The sequence below is a fragment of the Bos indicus x Bos taurus genome, chromosome 1 (genome assembly GCF_003369695.1).
Source record: "Bos indicus x Bos taurus breed Angus x Brahman F1 hybrid chromosome 1, Bos_hybrid_MaternalHap_v2.0, whole genome shotgun sequence".
Taxonomy (NCBI): Eukaryota; Metazoa; Chordata; class Mammalia; order Artiodactyla; family Bovidae; genus Bos; species Bos indicus x Bos taurus.
The window spans coordinates 67,332,386-67,351,242 of NC_040076.1; the positions used below are offsets into that span (position 1 = coordinate 67,332,386).

The 18,857-nt window shown below is 36.6% G+C and overlaps 1 protein-coding gene across 2 annotated transcripts in view; it reads left to right on the forward strand.

The window, feature by feature from the left end:
- Window positions 1-18,857, forward strand: part of SEC22A (SEC22 homolog A, vesicle trafficking protein) — an 85,246-nt gene that overhangs the window by 38,265 nt on the left and 28,124 nt on the right. The gene's annotated exons all lie outside the window — the stretch shown is intronic.

Below are 18,857 nucleotides of genomic sequence, written 5' to 3' on the forward strand. Positions count from 1 at the left end.
GTGAAGTATTTCAGAAAAAGATATTGTATAATATTGCAGCTTTCCTGGTGGTTCAGATGGTAAAGAATCTGCCTGCAATGCAGGAGACCTGGATTCGATCCCTAGGTTGGGAAGATCTCCTGAGAAGGAAATGGCAACCCACTCCAGTATTCTTGTCTGGAAAATTCCATGGACAGAGGAGCAGTAACCAGCACTTTATATGTGGATTTAGAAAAATGGTAGAGATGAACCTGTTTGCAAAACAGAAATAAAGACACTGACATAGAGAACAAATGTATGGCCACCAAAGGATGGGAGAGAGAGAGAGTGGGAAGAATTGGGTGATTGGGACTGACGTGTATGTACACTACTATGTATAAAATCTGGAGTAGGAAATGGCAACCCACTCTAGTATTCTTGCCGGGATAATCCCGTGGACAGAAGAGCCTGGCAGGCTACATACAGTCCATGGGTTTGCAAGGGTTGGACACGACTTAGCCACTAAACCACCACTATATATAAAATAGATAGTTAATGAGCACAGGGAATTCTCCTCAGTGCTCTGTGGTGACTTAAATGGGAAGGAAATCTATAAAAGAGTGGATATATGTATATGTATGGCTGATTAACTTTGCTGTACAGTAAGAAACCAACACAACATTGTAAGGCAGCTAGTTGTTGCTCGGTTGCTAAGCTGGGTCAAACTCTGCGAACCCATGGACTGCAGCACCCCAGGCCTCCCTGTCCCTCACTATCTCCTAGAGTTTGCCCAGGTTCATATCCTTCAAATCAGTGATGCTGCCCAGTCATCTTATTGTCTGCCACCCTGTTCTCCTTTTGCCTTCAATCTTTCCAAGCATCAGGGTCTTTTCCAATGAGTTGGCTGTTCGCATCGGATGGCCAAAGTATTGGAGCTTCAGCTTCAGTGTCAGTCTTTCCAATGATTATTCAGGGTTAATTTCCTTTAGGATTGATTGGTTTGATCTCCTTGCTGACCAAGGGGCTTTCAAGAGTCTTCTCCAGCACCTCAATTTGAAAATCAACTGTACTCTAATAAAAATTAATAAAAAATAAAACAATGTATATATTTTGCTACCTATGACATATAGAAATGTAATATATTTTCTGTTTTTATAGTACAAAGAAGGTAGATGGTAGCAAAGCTCCACTGGGTTAAAGAAATGACCCCAGATGATAATTTGATACCCCAGGTAGTAATTTGATTCCACAGGAGTAAATGAAGAAAGCCAGAAATGATAAGAATTCATATTAACAAAAACCTGCAAAAATATAATTGCAGTCCTTTTTCCTCTTAATGTCTTTAAAAGACATACACATAGAGCAATGCCACAAAAACAGGAGAAAGGGAATAAAGCCATTAAGACTAATGTTTTCTGTAGCTCATTTGAATTAGGTTAGTATAAATCTGAAGCTGTTTCTGATAAATTAATATGTATATGGTAAATTCTAGAGCAGACACTAAGCAAATAACTCAAATAGTGAAATATTGAAGAAAACACTGCAGTATTCACTTATTGTAAGTATAGCAGTAAATAAGGAATAGAGCAAAAAGTATGAGGGATATCAAAATGAGTAAAAATGGCAAGTGTAAATCTTCTGTCTCAATAATTACATCATATATGAATGCATTTTTTTTAATGTGAATGGATGAAACATTCCATTCAAAAGTTAGAGATTTTAAAATTGGATTAAAAAAACAAAATTCAAAGATACAGGTAGATTGAAAGTAAAAGGAAGAAAAAATATATATATTGCAAACGACAACCAAAAGAGAGCTGGAAATGGCTATTTTGATAAAAATGGAATTTAAATAGAAACCGCTACTAGAAACAAAGGACATTATATAATGATAAAAGAATCAATATACTTTATTGATTCTTATAACAATATAAGGTATAACAGTTATAAATACATATGCATTTCTCAACAGAGAAAATCCTAAAGAATTCACCAAAAAACTGTTAACTAATGCATCAAGCAAGGTTGTAGGGTACAAGACCAAAATAGAAAAGTCATTTGTGTTCTAAATAATAGCAATGGACAGTCTGAAACGGACATTAAGAAGATCCTAGCAACTATTGGCCAAAACAAGACAGACACGTACGTATTTTACTGTTTGCAGTTAGAAAGAAAATCCCATATGCTGAAAAGTACCAAACATAGGAAGAAATTAAACAAGACCTAAATTCATGGAAAATAAAGTAGTCCTTTGTTCATGGATTCAAAGACAGTATCGTTTTCATTTCATACTCCTAAATTGATACACAGCTTCAGTGAAGTCTCTATGAAAATTCCAGCTTTTGTGTGTATGTGCAGAAATTGACAAACTGATCCTAAAATTCGTATGGAAATGCAAGGAACTAAGAATAGTCAAAATAATCTTGAAAAAGAATAAAGTTGGGGGACTCACACTTCCCAGCTTACTACCAGGCTAGATAGTCAGGACTGTAGTTCTGGTGTAAAGTACAGATCAACAGACTAGAATTGAGAGTACAGAAAGAAATCCTTATAGTCAATTCATTTTTAAGACAAATGCCAAGACAATGGTGTAAGAATAGTCTTTTCAACAAATAATTCTGGGACAAGTGGATACCAACTTTCAAAAGAATGAAGTTAGACTTCTACCTTATAAAATGTGTTGAAACTGACTCAGAATGAATCAAAGATCTAAATTTAACAGCTAAAACTGTGAGATTCTTAGGAGAAAACTTACAGTTCTACAAAGAAAATCTGCAGCTGGCTAATTAGCATGTAAAAAAGTGCTGAACATCCTTCAGTCGCTCAGTCATGTCTAACTCTTTGTGACCGCATGGACTGCAGCACTCCAGGTTTCCTTGTCCATCACCAGTTCCCGGAGCTTGCTCAAACTCATGTCTATTGAGTTGGTGATGCCATCCGACCCATCTCCTCTGTGGTCCCCTTCTCCTTCTGCTTTCCCAGCATCAGGATCTTTTCCAGTGAGTCAGTTCTTCATATCAGGTGGCCAAAGTATTGGAACTTCAGCATCAGTCCTCCAATGAATATTTAGGACTGATTTCCTTTAAGATTCACTGGTTTGATCTTGCAGTCTAAGGGACTCTCAAGAGTCTTCTCCAACACCACAGTTCAAAAGCATCAATTCTTCAGCACTCAACTTTCTTTATGGTCCAACTCTCATATCCATACATGACTACTGGAAGAAACATAGCTTTGGATGAACCTTTGTCAACAAAGTAATGTCTCTGCTTTTTAATATGCTGTCTAGACTAGAGAAGGAAATGGCAGCCCACTCCAGTATTCTTGCCTGGAGAATCCCAAGGACAGGGGAGCCTGGTGGGCTGCCATCTATGGGGTCGCACAGAGTCGGACATGACTGAAGCAACTTAGCAGCAGCAGCAGGTTAGTCATAGCTTTTCTTCCAAGGAGCAAGCATCTTTTGATTTCATGGCTGCAGTCACCATCTACAGTGATTTTGGAGCCCAAGAAAATAAATTGTTTGTTAAAGAAAATTCCATTGTTTCCTCATCTATTTGCCATGAATTGATGGGGCCCGATGCCATGATCTTAGTTTTTTGAATGTTGAGTTTCAAGCCAGCTTTTTCACTCTCCTCTTTCACTGTTACATTGTTAGTCATTAGAAAAAAGCAAAGCAAGGTGTTAAGATACCACTTCATACCCACTGGGATGACTATAACAACATAGACAATAACAAGTGTTTGGCAAGGATGTGGAGAATTTGGAACATTCTTATGTTGTTAATAGGATTGTAAAATGGTGCAGCTGCTTTGGAAAATAGTTTGAAAGTTCTCAGAAGAGTAAACAGAGTTATCATATGACCCAGCAATTCTAGTTCTTGGTACAACCGCAGAAATTGAAAGTGTATGTCTAAACAAAAATGTGTACATGAATATGCATACCAGTTAAAAAGTAGAAATAACCCAAATGTCCATCAATTAATGAATGAATAAAGTATGGCATATTCACGCAATAGAATATTCAGTTCAGTTCAGTCTCTCAGTCATGTCTGACTCTTTGTGACCCCATGAACCGTAGCATGCCAGGCCTCCCGGTCCATCACCAACTCCCTGAGTTTACCCAAACTCATGTCCATTAAGTTGGTGATGCCATCTAACCCTCTCATCCTCTGTTGTCCCCTTTTCCTCCTGCCTTCAATCTTTCCCAGCATCAGGGCCTTTTCAAATGAGTCAGATCTTCACATTAGGTGGCCAAAATATTGGAGTTTCAGTCTCAACATCAGTCATTCCAATGAACACCCTGGACTGACTTCCTTTAGGATTGACTGGTTGGATCTCCTTGCAGTCCAAGGGATTTTTAAGTCTTCTCCAACACCACTGTTCAAAAGCATCAATTCTTCGGCGTTCAGCTTTCTTTATAGTCCAACTCTCACATCCATATATGACTACTGGAAAAACCATAGCCTTGACTAGATGGACCTTTGTTGACAAAGTAATGGTTCTGCTTTTTAATATGCTGTCTAGGTTGCTCATAACTTTGCTTCCAAGGAATAAGCGTCTTTTAATTTCATGGCTGCAATCACCATCTGCAGTGATTTTAGAGCCCCCCAAAAATAAAGTCAGCCACTGTTTCCACTATTTCCCCATCTATTTCCCATGAAGTGGTGGGACCGGATGCCATGATCTTCGTTTTCTGAATGTTGAGCTTTAAGCCAACTTTTTCACTCTCCTCTTTCACTTTCATCAAGAGGCTCTTTAGTTCTTCACTTTCTGCCATAAAGGTGGTGTCATCTGCATATCTGAGGTTATTGATCTTTCTCCCAGCAATCTTGATTCCAGCTTGTGTTTCTTCCAGCCCAGTGTTTCTCATGATGTACTCTGCATATAAGTTAAATAAGCAGGGTGACAATATACAGCCTTGACGTACTCCTTTTCCTATTTAGAACCAGTCTGTTGTTCCATGTCCAGTTCTAACTGTTGCTTCCTGACCTGCATACAGATTTCTCAAGAGGCAGATCAGGTGGTCTGGTATTCCCATCTCTTTAAGAATTTTCCACAGTTTGTTATGATCCACACAAAAGCTTTGGCATAATCAATAAAGCAAAAATAGTTGTTTTTCTGGAACTCTCTTGCTTTTTTGATGATCCAGCGAATATTGGCAATTTGATCTCTGGTTCCTCTGCCTTTTCTAAAACCAGCTTGAAGATCTAGAGGTTCACTGTTCACATATTGCTGAAGCCTGGGTTGAAGAATTTTGAACATTACTTGACTAGCGTGTGAGATGAATGCAATCGTGTAGTAGTTTGAGCATTCTTTGGCGTTGCCTTTCTTTGGGATTGGAATGAAAACTGACCTTTTCCAGTCCTGGGGCCACTGCTGAGTTTTCCAAATTTGCTGACATATCGAGTGCAGCATTTTCACAGCATCATCTTTTAGGATTTGAAATAGTTCAACTGGAATTCCGTCATCTCCACTAGCTTTGTTCGTAATGATACTTCCTAAGGCCCACTTGACTTTGCATTCGAGGATATCTGGCTCTAGGTGAGTGATCACACCATCATGTTTATCTGGGTCATGAAGATCTTTTTTGTATAGTTTTTCTGTGTATTCTTGCCACCTCTTCTTAATATCTTCTGCTTCTGTTAGGTCCATAGCATTTCTGTCCTTTATCGAGCCCATCTTTGCATGAAATGTTCCCTTGGTATCTCTAATTTTCTTGAAGAGATCTCTAGTCTTTCCTATTCTATTGTTTTCCTCTATTTCTTTGCATTGATCGCTGAGGAAGGCTTTCTTATCTCTCCTTGCTATTCTTTGGAACTCTGCATTCAAGTGGGTATATCTTTCCTTTTCTCCCTTGCTTTTCGCTTTTCTTCTTTTCACAGCTATTTGTAAGGCCTCCTCAGACAGCCATTTTGCTTTTTTGCATTTCTTTTTCTTGGGGATGGTCTTGATCCCTGTCTCCTGTACAATGTCATGAACCTCCGTCCATAGTTCATCAGTCAATCTATCAGATCTAGTCCCTTAAATCTATTTCTCACTTCCACTGTATAATCATAAGGGATTTGATTTAGGTCATATCTAAATGTTCTGGTGGTTTTCCCCCACTTTCTTCAATTTCAGTCTGAATTTGGCAATAAGGAGTTCATGATCTGAGCCACAGTCAGCTCCTGGTCTTATTTTTGCTGACTGTATAGAGCTTCTGCAATATTACTAAGTAATAGAAAAAGAATGAAGTATTGATGTTACATGGTACCATATGAACTTTAAAACATGCTAATTGAGAGAAGCCAGGTACAAAAGGTCACATATTTATAATTCATTTATTCAATATGTCCAGAGTAGGCAGATCTACAGAGATAGAAAAGTATATTTGCCGTTGATAGGAGCTGGAGGGAAATAGGCATAATAACTACTAATTGTTATGAGGTTTCTTTTTAAGGTAATAAAAATGTTGTGGAATTAGTTGATAATGATGATACAAGTCTATGAATATATTAAAATTTCTGAATTGTACACTTTAAAATGATGAATTTTATTATATTTGGATTATATTCAATTATTAAAATCAGTAATAAATGAAGGGGTTATTACTTTAAAGACTTCCAGTAATGATGGAATAGGTAATTGAGACCAATCGTGTGAGTTGCTCAGTCATGTCTGACTCTTTATGACCCCATGAACTATGGCCTGCCAGGCTCCTCTGTCCATGGAATTCTCCAGGCAAGAATAATGGAGTGGGTTGCCATTTCCTTCTCCAGGGCATCTTCCTGACCCAGGGATTGAACCTGGGTCTCCTGCATTGCTGGTGGATTCTTTACTATCTGAGCCCCCAGGGAAGACATTCAGACCAGTAGTCCCATGAAATACATGTGGACAAGCTAAATGGAATGTATATATTATATAGAATAATAGGTCTAATATAGAATTTATTTTAAAACATAATGTTCCTGATGTCTTTGGAGACCCAACAAGATTACTAAGAATTACTAGGTTACAGGGGAAAATGGAGGCTCAGGAAAATGAACCCAATGTTTGGAACTACTTTTTCGGTGGGGAGGCTTTTTCCAGTTCTGGAGGGAACTACTGATAACCTCTCAAGACTTGGGAGACAGGGATTAGAGAGCAGAACCCACCAAGGTGGTGAACCTCATGAGCAACTCTTCAGCTTTGGGTTAGGATTTTGCATGTCTGCACTCTGAGAAAAGGATAGACAGGAAGGAGTATGAAGTAGGTAGGCTTTATGTATGAAGTAGATAGGCTTTATCAGGACTGCAGCTTAGTTTTGAACCATATTGGTCTCTAAAACTGAATTGAGCTGATTACACTGTGCTTTGCTCCAAAGATCCTGGCAGAAACAAACAAATTTCCTAAGAAAAAGTCTCACAAGCTTTTAATGTCTACAATACGATTTTGAAAATAGATTGGCAAGCAATCAAAAATAACCAGACTCCTTGAGGAGACTAGACTATGTGAATGCAAACCATTAGACACACACACACACTCTCTCTCTCTCTCTCTGTCCCTCTCACAGAAACCGTGGAGGCCAGAAGGCAACTTAATAATATCTTTTAAAAAAGAGGATAACTGCAAATGTAGAATTCTGTGGTTAACAAAGATATCCTGAAAGAATAAAATAGCTTTGTTCCTGATTTTGATCTTACCAGGAAAAGCTCAGTCTAAACAGTTAAATACTTATAATACGATATTAACGTAGGGTTTATATTTTATGCCTTTTTACCAGGTTGAGAAAATTCCCTTATATTCCCAGTTTTTATCAGGAACTGAAGTTGTATTCTGTCAAGTGCTTTGTCTGCATTTATTGAGATGATTGTAGCTTTTCAAATGTTAAATCAATCTGGTGGTTCTGTGATAAACCCCACTGAGGTTTATCCTGTATTATCCTGTTTATATACTCAGATCCAATTTGCTAAAATTTTATTAAGATATTGTACTTGTATTCATCAGGGAATTGGTTTGTAGTTTTCCTCTTTTGTGATTTTTTTTTGGGGGGGAGGGGTTGTCTGGTTTTGCTAACACAAAAAAACTGGCCTCAGAGAATAAATGGAAAGGTATTCTCTCGTCTTCAAAATTTGAGAAATGTTTCTGTAGAAGTTATTTCTTTAAGCATTTAGTAGGTGAAGCCTTTCGAGCTTCTGGTTTTTGTGATAAGATTTTTATCTACAGATCAGTTTCTTTAGTGAATGTAGTTATTCGAGTTATCTTCTTGAGTGAGTTTTAGTAGTTTGTTCCTTTTAAGAATTCTGTCCATTTCACCTAAGTTATTGAATTTTGGGGCATAAAGTTTGACATCAGTCTTCTTAGAGTTTATAATTTTTCTTTTTTTTAAAAAAGAATATATTTTGTATTGGGGTATAGCTGATAACAATGTTGTGATTGTTTCATGGTGAACAGCAAAGGGACTTAACCACACATATACATGTATCCATTCTCCCCCATAGAGTTTATAATTTTTATCAATTTCCTTAAAAAACTAGCTTTTGCTTACTTTGACTTTTTATTGTTTTGTTTTCTGTTTCATGATTTATGTTTTGGTGTTTATTACTTCCTATCTTTTGCTTCCTTAGAGTTTAGTTCGGAGAAGGCAATGGCACCCCACTCCAGTACTCTTGCCTGGAAAATCCCATGGATGGAGGAGCCTGGTGGGTTACAGTCCATGGGGTCGCTGAGAGTCGGACACAACTGAGCGACTTCACTTTCACTTTTCACTCTTATGCATTGGAGAAGGAAATGGCAGCCCACTCCAGTGTTCTTGCCTTGAGAATCCCAGGGACAGGGCAGCCTGGTGGGCTGCCGTCTATGGGGTCGCACAGAGTCAGACACGACTGAAGCGACTCAGCAGCAGCAGCAGAGTTTAGTTGAGTTTTCTTTTTGTAGGTTATTAAGGTAGAAGTTGGGTGACTGCAGCCATGAAATTAAAAGCTTACTCCTTGGAAGGAAAGTTATGACCAACCTAGATAGCATATTCAAGAGCAGAGACATTACTTTGCCAACAAAGGTTCATCTAGTCAAGGCTATGGTTTTTCCTGTGGTCATGTATGGATGTGAGAGTTGGACTGTGAAGAAGGCTGAGTGCTGAAGAATTGATGCTTTTGAACTGTGGTGTTGGAGAAGACTCTTGAGAGTCCCGTGGACTGCAAGGAGATCCAACCAGTCCATTCTGAAGGAGATCAGCCCTGGGATTTCTTTGGAAGGAATGATGCTAAAGCTGAAACTTCAGTACTTTGGCCACCTCATGTGAAGAGTTGACTCATTGGAAAAGACTCTGGTGCTGGGAGGGATTGGGGGCAAGAGGAGAAGGGGACGACAGAGGATGAGATGGCTGGATGACATCACTGACTCGATGGACGTGAGTCTGAGTGAACTCCAGGAGTTGGTGATGGACAGGGAGGCCTGGCGTGCTGTGATTCATGGGGTCGCAAAGAGTCAGACACGACTGAGCGACTGATCTGATCGGATCTGATCTGAAGGTAGAAGTTGAGGTAGTTTACTTCGGAACTTTCTTTTTTAATACGAGACAGCTAAAGAGACACTGATGTATAGAACAGTCTTATGGACTCTGTGGGAGAGGGAGAGGGTGGGAAGATTTGGGAGAATGGCAATGAAACATATAAAATATCATGTAGGAAACGAGTTGCCAGTCCAGGTTCGATGCATGATGCTGGATGCTTGGGGCTGGTGCACTGGGACGGCCCAGAGGGATGGTATGGGGAGGGAGGAGGGAGGAGGGTTCGGGATGGGGAGCGCATGTATACCTGTGGAGGATTCATTTTGATATTTGGCAAAACTAATACAATTATGTAAAGTTTAAAAATAAAATAAAATTGGAAGAAAAAAAAAAAAAAAGATATAATTCATTTAAAAAAAAAAAAAAAAACAGACAGTTAGTACTGTGTATTTCCCACTAAATATTGCTTTAGCTATATTTTGTGAATTTAAATTATAATCTGTTGCATTTTTGCTTTCATTCTGTTCAGAATGCTTTTTAATTTCCCTTTTGATTTCTTTCATGATCCATGGATTTGTTAGAAATATGTTACATGTTTCAAAATATAGAGATTTTTCAGATGCCTTTCTGTTACTGATTTCAAATTTAATTTCATTGTAGCCAGATAGCAAATTTTGTATAATTTTAATCCTTTTACATTTATTGAACTTGTTTTATTTTCTCCAAGTATAGTATATCTTAGTAATTTTTCTGTGTTCATTTGAAAAGAATATGTATTCTACTGTTACTGGCTAGATGATAATATATCAATATTGGTGATCAATATCATTTAGATCAAGCTAGTTGATGGTGTTCAAGTCTTTTATACCTTTCTGGTTTTCTGTCTATTTCTGTTAATTATTGAGAAAGGGGTGTTCAAATCTCTCACTGTATTTTCAAATTTATGTTTTTTTCCTTTTAGGTCTATTGTTTTTATCTTGTGTATTTTAAATCTTGTTAAATATTTAGGATTGTTCTCTTGGTGTTATGTACTCCTTTGTCCTTTGAAATTACTTTCTTTATATCCAGCAATATTCTTGGCTCTGCAGTCTACTTTATTAATAGAGCAATGATAATCTTCTTTTTTAAAATTAGTGTATATTTTACCATCTTTTTTCTTTTAACATTTGTTTTTAACATATTTTTAAATAGGTAAATGTATTTTTAAAAATACTTATTTGAATATTTAAATAAATTAGTTAATTTAAATAAATACATTTATATATTTTAAAATATATACATTTACTTATATATTTTTAAATGAAATATAGTTGATTTGCAATGTTGTGTTAATTTCTATTTACAGCAAAGTGATTGAGTTATACATATCTATCTATATTACACATTCTCTTTCATGGTCTTTTCCATTATGGTTTATCACAGGATGTTGACTGTAGTTCCATGTGCTATACAGTAGGACATTGTTTTCCATTTTATATACAATAGTTTGCATCTGCTAATCCCAAGCTCCCAGTCCATCTCCCCTCCCTGCTTGCGCCTTGGCCACTACAAGTCTGTTCTCTGTGTCTGTGGGTTTGTTTCTGTTTTATAGATATGTTTATGTCATATTTTAGACTCCACATATAAATGATATTGCATGGTATTTGTCTTTCTCTTTCTGACTTACCTAGTATGATAATCTCAAAGTCCATGCTGTTGTATGCCATTGTATATATGTGCCACATCTTTATCCATTCATCTGTCAGTGGACATTTATGTTGCTTCCATGTCTAGTAAATAGTGCTGCAATGAGCATTTTTGAATTATAGTTTTGTCCGGATATATGCCCCAAAGTGGGATTGCTGGACCATATGCCAACTCTAGTTTTCTGAGGAACTTCTATACTGTTCTCCATAGTGACTGTACCAACTTACATTCCCACCAAGGTGTAGAAGGGTCCCCTTTTCTTCATACCCTTTGCAGCACTTGATATTTATAGACTTTTTAATGATGGCTGTTCTGACCAGTGTGAGGTGGTACCCCATTATAGTTTTGACTTGCTTTTCTCTAATAATTAATGATGTTGAGCATTTTTCACATGCCTGTTGACCATCTGTGTGTCTTCTTTGGAGAACATCTTCTGCTCATTTTTTAATTGGGTTTTTTCCTTGTTCTTATTATTAAGTTGTGTGAACTATTTGTGTATTTTTGGAGTTTAAGCCTTTGTCGGTTAAAACATTTGCAGATATTTTCTCCCTCTGTAGGCTGTTTGTTTTGTTTATTGTTTCCTTTGCTGTACAAAAGCTTGTAAGTTTGATTAGATTCCATTTGTTTATTTTTGCTTTTATTTATATTGCCTTGGGAGACTGTTGTATTTTTATATTTAAAGAGTGTTTTTTTTTTTTTTTTTAGGTATGTAGTTGGGTCTTTTGGGAAAAAAATCCAATTTGACAATATCTGCCTGTTTACCTATGTATTCAGATCATTGATGTTTAGTGTGTTTATTGGTATGTTTGGGTTTAAACCTGTCATCTTGGCTATTTGTTTTTGTTCTTTCGGATTTTGATCACGTCTCTTTTTCTGCCTCTTTTTGTATTGATTACTTTTGATCTATTTTCTATTCTTTGTTGCCTTATTATACCTCCTTATTTCATTTGTCAGTTTTTGTGGTTCTTTTGGGTTTTATAGTCTTTCTTTTCAATGGATAAGCTGACAAGGTAACTTCTGCTTGAGAAAGACAGTCATTGAAAATATAATTTCTCATGCCTTAACTGTCCTATTTGACAAAAAAAGAGAAGAGAGATTACTAATATATATCTGATATTTTGTGGTATGAACACTAGGTCCTGTGGTAGCTAATAAGCAAGCCTAAAACTAGTTCTGAAAATGAAAACAATTTTTGCCTAAGGGCTGTGTCATTGCTTCAGAATACCTGGAGCCTCTTTTATGATTTTTCTTTCCAGGTTTACTACAGGCTCAAAACATCATCCCTCTTATCCACAGATTTTACATAATTAATTAGTTAATTTTTGGCTGCACTGCATCTTCACTGCTGCACATGAGCTTTCTCTAGTTGTGGAGAGTGGGGGCTACTCTGTAGTCGTGGTGCATGGGCTTCTCATTGCTTTGGCTTCTTGAAATTGTTGCAGAGCACAGGCTCTAGGCACACACACTTCAGTAGCTCAGCACAGGGGTTCAGCATTTATGACATGGGGGCTCTAGGGCATGTGGACTTGAGTAGTTGTGACACAGGGGCTCTTGTTGTGGCTCAAGAGCCCAAGAGCACGTGGGCTTCCATAGTTGTGGCATGTGGACTTAGTTACTCCACAGCAAATGGAATCTTCCTGGACCAGAGGTCGAACCCGTGTCCCCTGTATTAGCAGGGAGGATTCTTATCCTCTGTACCACTAGGGAAGTCCCACAGATATTTTTAACAGCATTGGATCCCTGGGTCATAAGTGCTGAGTAGAAAAATGTCCTGTATTGAAGTCTGGATCCTTCTGTTGCTTTGGGCCCTCCTCAACCATTGTCATTTAGTAAACATGTTGAAGCATCATACACAAATCTAGAAAGGCGTATTAAGCAATATATGTTTTCTTAGTGGTATGGGTGGAAAGCTGCAATTTGATCTTTACTTTCAATATTCTCTAGACCTTTAACCACCAGAAACTTGATTGAGGTGGTAGACTTTTATAATCTTGAGATTATTTTTTACCCTCTGGCATATATGTCATCTCAAGGTATCTAACCCAAAGCATATACTGTCTGTTCTTCAGGTCCTGTCAGCATGAGATCCTCAATGAAGTAGACTAATATAATATTCTATGAGGTGTTAAGATGTTAAGTGCTTGTAAGCCAAGATTTAGCAAACTTTTTCTGTAAAAGGCCAGGTAGTAAATATTTTATATTTTACAGGCCATGTGGTCTCTCTTATACCTACTCAACTTAACTACTCAACTCTGCTGGTATAGTATGAAAACAGCTATATGCAGTATGTAAAAGAATAGCTGACACTGTCTTGCAGTAAAACTTTATTTATAAAAATAGGTGCTAGGCCGGATTTGGTCCTTGGGTCATGGTTTGCTAACCCCTGCTATGGACAAATCAGTGGCACACAGTTGATAAAACCTAGTGGCAATATGATAAATTTACTGATATCTGTATTAAGTAAAAGCAAAATGCTTCTGGTCTTCTGTTTTAGGATAGATAAAAAAAAGTATACAAAAGTTAGTACCTGTGTGCCAGGGAGTTAATTGGTTTGTTCCACATGGAGACCGCATCTGGAAAAGCATGTGCTGTTGGAACCTACAGTAATCTGTTGTCATCCTCTATGATGCACCTAGTTTGGAGACAAATTGGAAAGTTAAAAAGGAGTATGATAGGAATCATCACCAATGCATCTTTTTAAGCAAGCCTCGGGTGGTCACACCAATCTCTGCCGTTAGCCTAGGGATTAATTTTTTTATGATATTTGGATTGAGGGAGCTCCAAGACTTCCATTGGTCTTTCCTTCTCCAGTAGTTTTAATTCCATAGGTCTGGCACTTGCTAAGAATATATGTTCATTAAAATATACACTCAGGATCCAGGAGAATTACCTTAATTTGGGGTAGGGGTTCAACTTGACCTACTAGGAGGAGGACTTTATTAGAAACTCCTTGTATTACTTGACTTCCATAAGTCTCTACTCTGATGTGTAGATTGCAATGGTATCTTGGATCACCAAATAGGAGATACTTGGAAAATAGGGAGAAATCTGGAATTTGTTATTTTAAGAAAGGGAGAGAAAAATCATAAGAAAGAGAAAATTTTAAAGTAATTGGCAGTTGGAGATTATCATAATATTAACTTTAAATTTGTTTTTAATTCAGATCAGGCCTGCATAATATTTTCTGTATAGTCTCCCAGTTTAAATATACTTTCTTGTTTTGCAGTTGTCTTTCCTAAATGAATTTATTTTAGAATCTGATTAATAGTTATTTGATAAACATTATTTTGCAGGCCTTGTCTCTCTTGCTTTTGGTATCTTTTTTCTACAGATGTTCTGCTGGGGTCAATATGTTAAATACTATGTCCTACTTTTACTTTTTTTAAACACTTTATTATAGAAAAATTTAAACATATATCAAGTAAATAGAATATTATAATTAACACTTTTGTATCCATCATCCAACTGTTATAACTATATCAATATTTTGACATTCTTGTTTCATCTATACCTCCCCTCACTACCCACTTATCCACTTGATAATTTCTACAGTTCTTTCTCTTTTTCTTTTTAAATTAAGTTTTTATATGATTTATAAAGGTTATTTTCCATTTACAGTTACTATAAAATATTGGCTATATTCCCCATGTTGTATAACACATTGCTGAGCCTATCTTATACCCAATAGTTTGCCACAGTTTTCTTTTTTAAGGGAAATTTGCACATACTAAAATGCACAGATATTTGTTGTATGGTTCAACAAATGGATACAGTTGTATAAACCACACTCTGTTTCAAAATATAGACTTTACTCTTATTCACATATGGCACGGCACGGCCAGCAGATTAGGAGCTAAGAGTCTTTGCTGTGATTTCCCCAGGAAGGAACGGGAAAGGCCCAGAAAGTACATTTAAGATTGGCTAGTTTGAATACTTGTATGATACCTGCCCCTGAGGTGCTTCAGGCAGGGGAATAGTGGCCTTCGGTATGAGAACCCTGTAGTTAGGAATGTGAGCTCCGGATATGGGGTTTGCTTATGGAAGACGTGCTTGCAGATGAGTTTTTTGCCGTCTCTACGAATTAAATAGTCCCGGGAGAGGCAGTCCTTTGATGTCTGCAAGGCCCCAAGATGTCAAAGCATCAAAAATACAGAGTAAAAAACCATGATAATACATACACCTATCACAGTGTGGACCATTTCCATCTTCCTAGAAAGTTTTCTTTATGACCTTTCTCACTCAATCTCTGTCCCACTCCAGACAACCACTATTGAGATTTTTTTCGCTTTAAATTAGTTTTATTTGTTCTAGAGCTTTATATAAACAAGACTATATAGTGTAATTCTTGTGTTCAGCCTCTTTTGCTTAATCCAATGTCATATGTGTATGTTGCATCTCTGTAGTTTGTTCCCATCGCTGAGTAGTAGTCACTGTGTGGGCATACCACACTTTGTTTATCCAGGGTGGGTAAACATTGGACATTAGCTTGTTTCCAGTTTTGGTTATTGTAGATAAACCTGTTATAAACATTCATCTTTTGTTGCTATGTGTTTTCATTTCTCTCAAGTAAGTGTTAGGAGTCAAGTTGATAGGTCACGGGTTAGGTGCATGTTTAACTCTTTATGAAACTGCCAGTTTTTGGAAGTAGTTGTGCCATTTTACATTCCCACAAGCAATGTATGAGAGTTTTGATTGCCCTCTATCCTCACCAACATTTAATGTTGTTATTCTTTTAAATTTTATATCCTTCAAAACAAATATATGAAACCCTAAATTTAATACACGTTTCTCAGTTTCTTTAATACCTCTGTTTTTAGCATAAATACTTGGTTAATCAGCATTTTGTCAATCTATGTAATTTTCTAGACAATTTATTAGTTGCCTACAAATGTGACTGTATTTGGCTGTTGTCCCACAATGCATGTAGATTTCCCAATCTCTTTCTGATACACACACACACACACACACACACCCTCATAATCTAACAAATATTTATTGCTTTTTTCCCTCCAAAGTATTATGCTTAAATATTGTAGGGCATTTTATAAAGACAATAAGCACATGTCTGGTTTCAAGATGGGAAAAGCAAGTAAAAATCAATAAATAAAATACAAGGTAGAATGTGATACATGCTCTAAGATAAAAAGGAAGTAACACTTTTAGACCTTGGAAACTTGAAGGACATGCACATTTTTGACAAGTGGTAATGATAAGAAAGGGTCTTGTAGTGAAAAAAATAGTGTGTTTTTGTACCTTACAATTAGTCTCAGTCATAATTTAGTAATAAGGTATGCTTATTTAGATAGAACTGACTTGAAATTTCTCTGCATTTTAAAACCTGTGTCTTCAGGTGTTTTGGACATCATTGAATGACTGCAACTTCTGAACTTTGTCTTTGACTCAGCATAGACACTAGTATTATGAGGAGGTTTGAGGTTAGAATGGGACCATCTTTTTGAATACTCACTATGACTGTTCTGGTACTCTGTTTCACCAATTATTTTTCTTTTCTCTTGATTCTTCTATTTCTTCTTCTCTGAATTTGTTGTTCCACCTATAAATTTTTTAAAGTCTCTTTCTTCCACCCCATTACTGGGGAAAAATAATTATTTTTCAATCCTGTTGTATCTGTCAGGCTGTCGTTCTGTTTTCCTCTCCTGTAACTGCGGAAGTGTTCACTTACTGCTTCTGTCTCTTACCTTTACTAGTTATTTAACTTCTTGCAGTCTGAATTTTGCCTTCACCATTGAATACTTTCTGAAGAGTCAGAACCATCTTAGTCAGTAAATCGAATCTTTTTTCTTTTTCAGTTCACATTGTCTTTGGCCTGTTTACAGACATTGTAATCCATGTCTTCTTGATGGTCTCCCTTTCCTGAGCTTCTGTTGCTCCCTCTTCTTCTGTTTGTTTTACATCTGTCTTCCCTGCCTCCTCTTCCTTTCTGTGAAGGCAGTGTTTACCAAGGGTTTGCTGTTGGCTCACTTCCTTCAGTATAATCTCATCCAAGCCCTTCCCATCAGATGCAGACCTCATCTGTTTTTCCAACTCACCTTTCTTGCATTCTTCAGTTGCTTATTAAACATATCTCATATCTCACCATCACTTCAAGTTTGATATGTTTAAAATGTCTCCATTCTCAATCAAACCTGGGTTTCTTCCACTGAGTCTGCTAATAGCCCTTTTGTTCCAAGGGATTTGCTCTTACTTCTTTAGGAATTTTTTTAAACTTTCCTTTAATCATTGGTACATTAAAATTTTAATTTTGATGTGAAAATGCAGTTATTGGGCTCAAGGAGACTAAAAAAAAAGCATCATAGCAGAAGACAATAATAGCTAAACAAATAAAAAGTGACCTGGTAGTGTTATTTTGAATTAAACAAAACTATTATTTTCTATATTACCTCTCATTTCTTTGTTTCTTACTGTTCTAAACCTGCTTTATACCTAATAGTACGTATCATGGTGCCAAATTAAAATGTGAAGTAAGCATTTGTGGATAATAATTCATCTAAAATCTGTTTTATAAAATAAAAAGTATGTAATATAATTCATTGAAATGTGATTAAATATCTCGTTCAATTCATTAAAATGAGAAAGTGTCCTTACAAAGTGTCAGCCTCACATTCTGTGCAGGTGGAGTTTTTCTTAGTAAGCATTCCCACAGGTCTTAGGAAGGGGATGGGGTGGGAGTGGGGGAATCTCCACTTGAGAATATTCTTTCTTGTGATTTGGCACCTTTCCAGCCTGTCCTTTAGCATAATTTGTGCCTTGTCCTTGTTAAAGGAGGCTTGTCATTTGCTTTAATGCCTTTAAAAATGTTTCTAGTTATTTGAAATAATTTTTAAGTCATATACTATCATTATAAAGAGAGTGTTCCAAGGGCCTAAGAGGCAAGTCTTAGAAACTTGGTAAATATTATTATTTATTTCTTAAATAGGTATTGATCAACACATTAAAATGGTAATATTTTTTCATTCAAGCACGGCCATTCCTTACTTGACCACAAAAGGCTATGGTTCTTAATTACAGTATAGATTACTGTTTGGTTTTTTGGTAAGATAAACTTGTATACTTTCGGAGAAGGCAATGGCAACCACTCCAGTACTCTTGCCTGGAAAATCCCATGGGCATTAGAAGTGTTATTTCTGTAACCTGTTTAGTTATCAAGTAGCTTTGTGCTTGAGGTCCTTGCTAAGGATTTTTTTTTAACTTGGAGGTCGGTTCCCCCTTACTACCCAGAGGGAGTGGAGAAGGATGGAGGAGGGATGCAGAGTAGGACTAATTGTTAGACCATTGGATAGATTCTTAAGTTGTGCGATTTTTTTCTCTAGTGATAGAAAATCTGGTACCAATACTTTACAAAGACATTTAGTTTTTGCTTTCATATTAATCTCAAGGAAATTAACTGGGAGAACAAGCAGTTAGCTTTGGCACAGAAGAAATTTAAGAAAATATATCCTATATTTGGATTCCTACTGAATTTGAGGAATAACTTTTTTTCGTGACATGTGGGTTTTTGTGTTTTTATGAATTATTTAGGGATGTTTTTCTGCTGTAATGGTTGAATATAAGTTGCAAAGATTTAAGCCTTTATATTAATGTTCTACCTCATTAACTTCATTGTTAGGGCTTTTACACTTCAGTGATTTAAAATAAAATGATCTAAATATAGTTCTGTTGTCCTCTTTTTCCCTCTCTCTCCCTTTTGAGGACTAGATGATTATGTATTTAGTTTTGTGTTTTCATTTAGA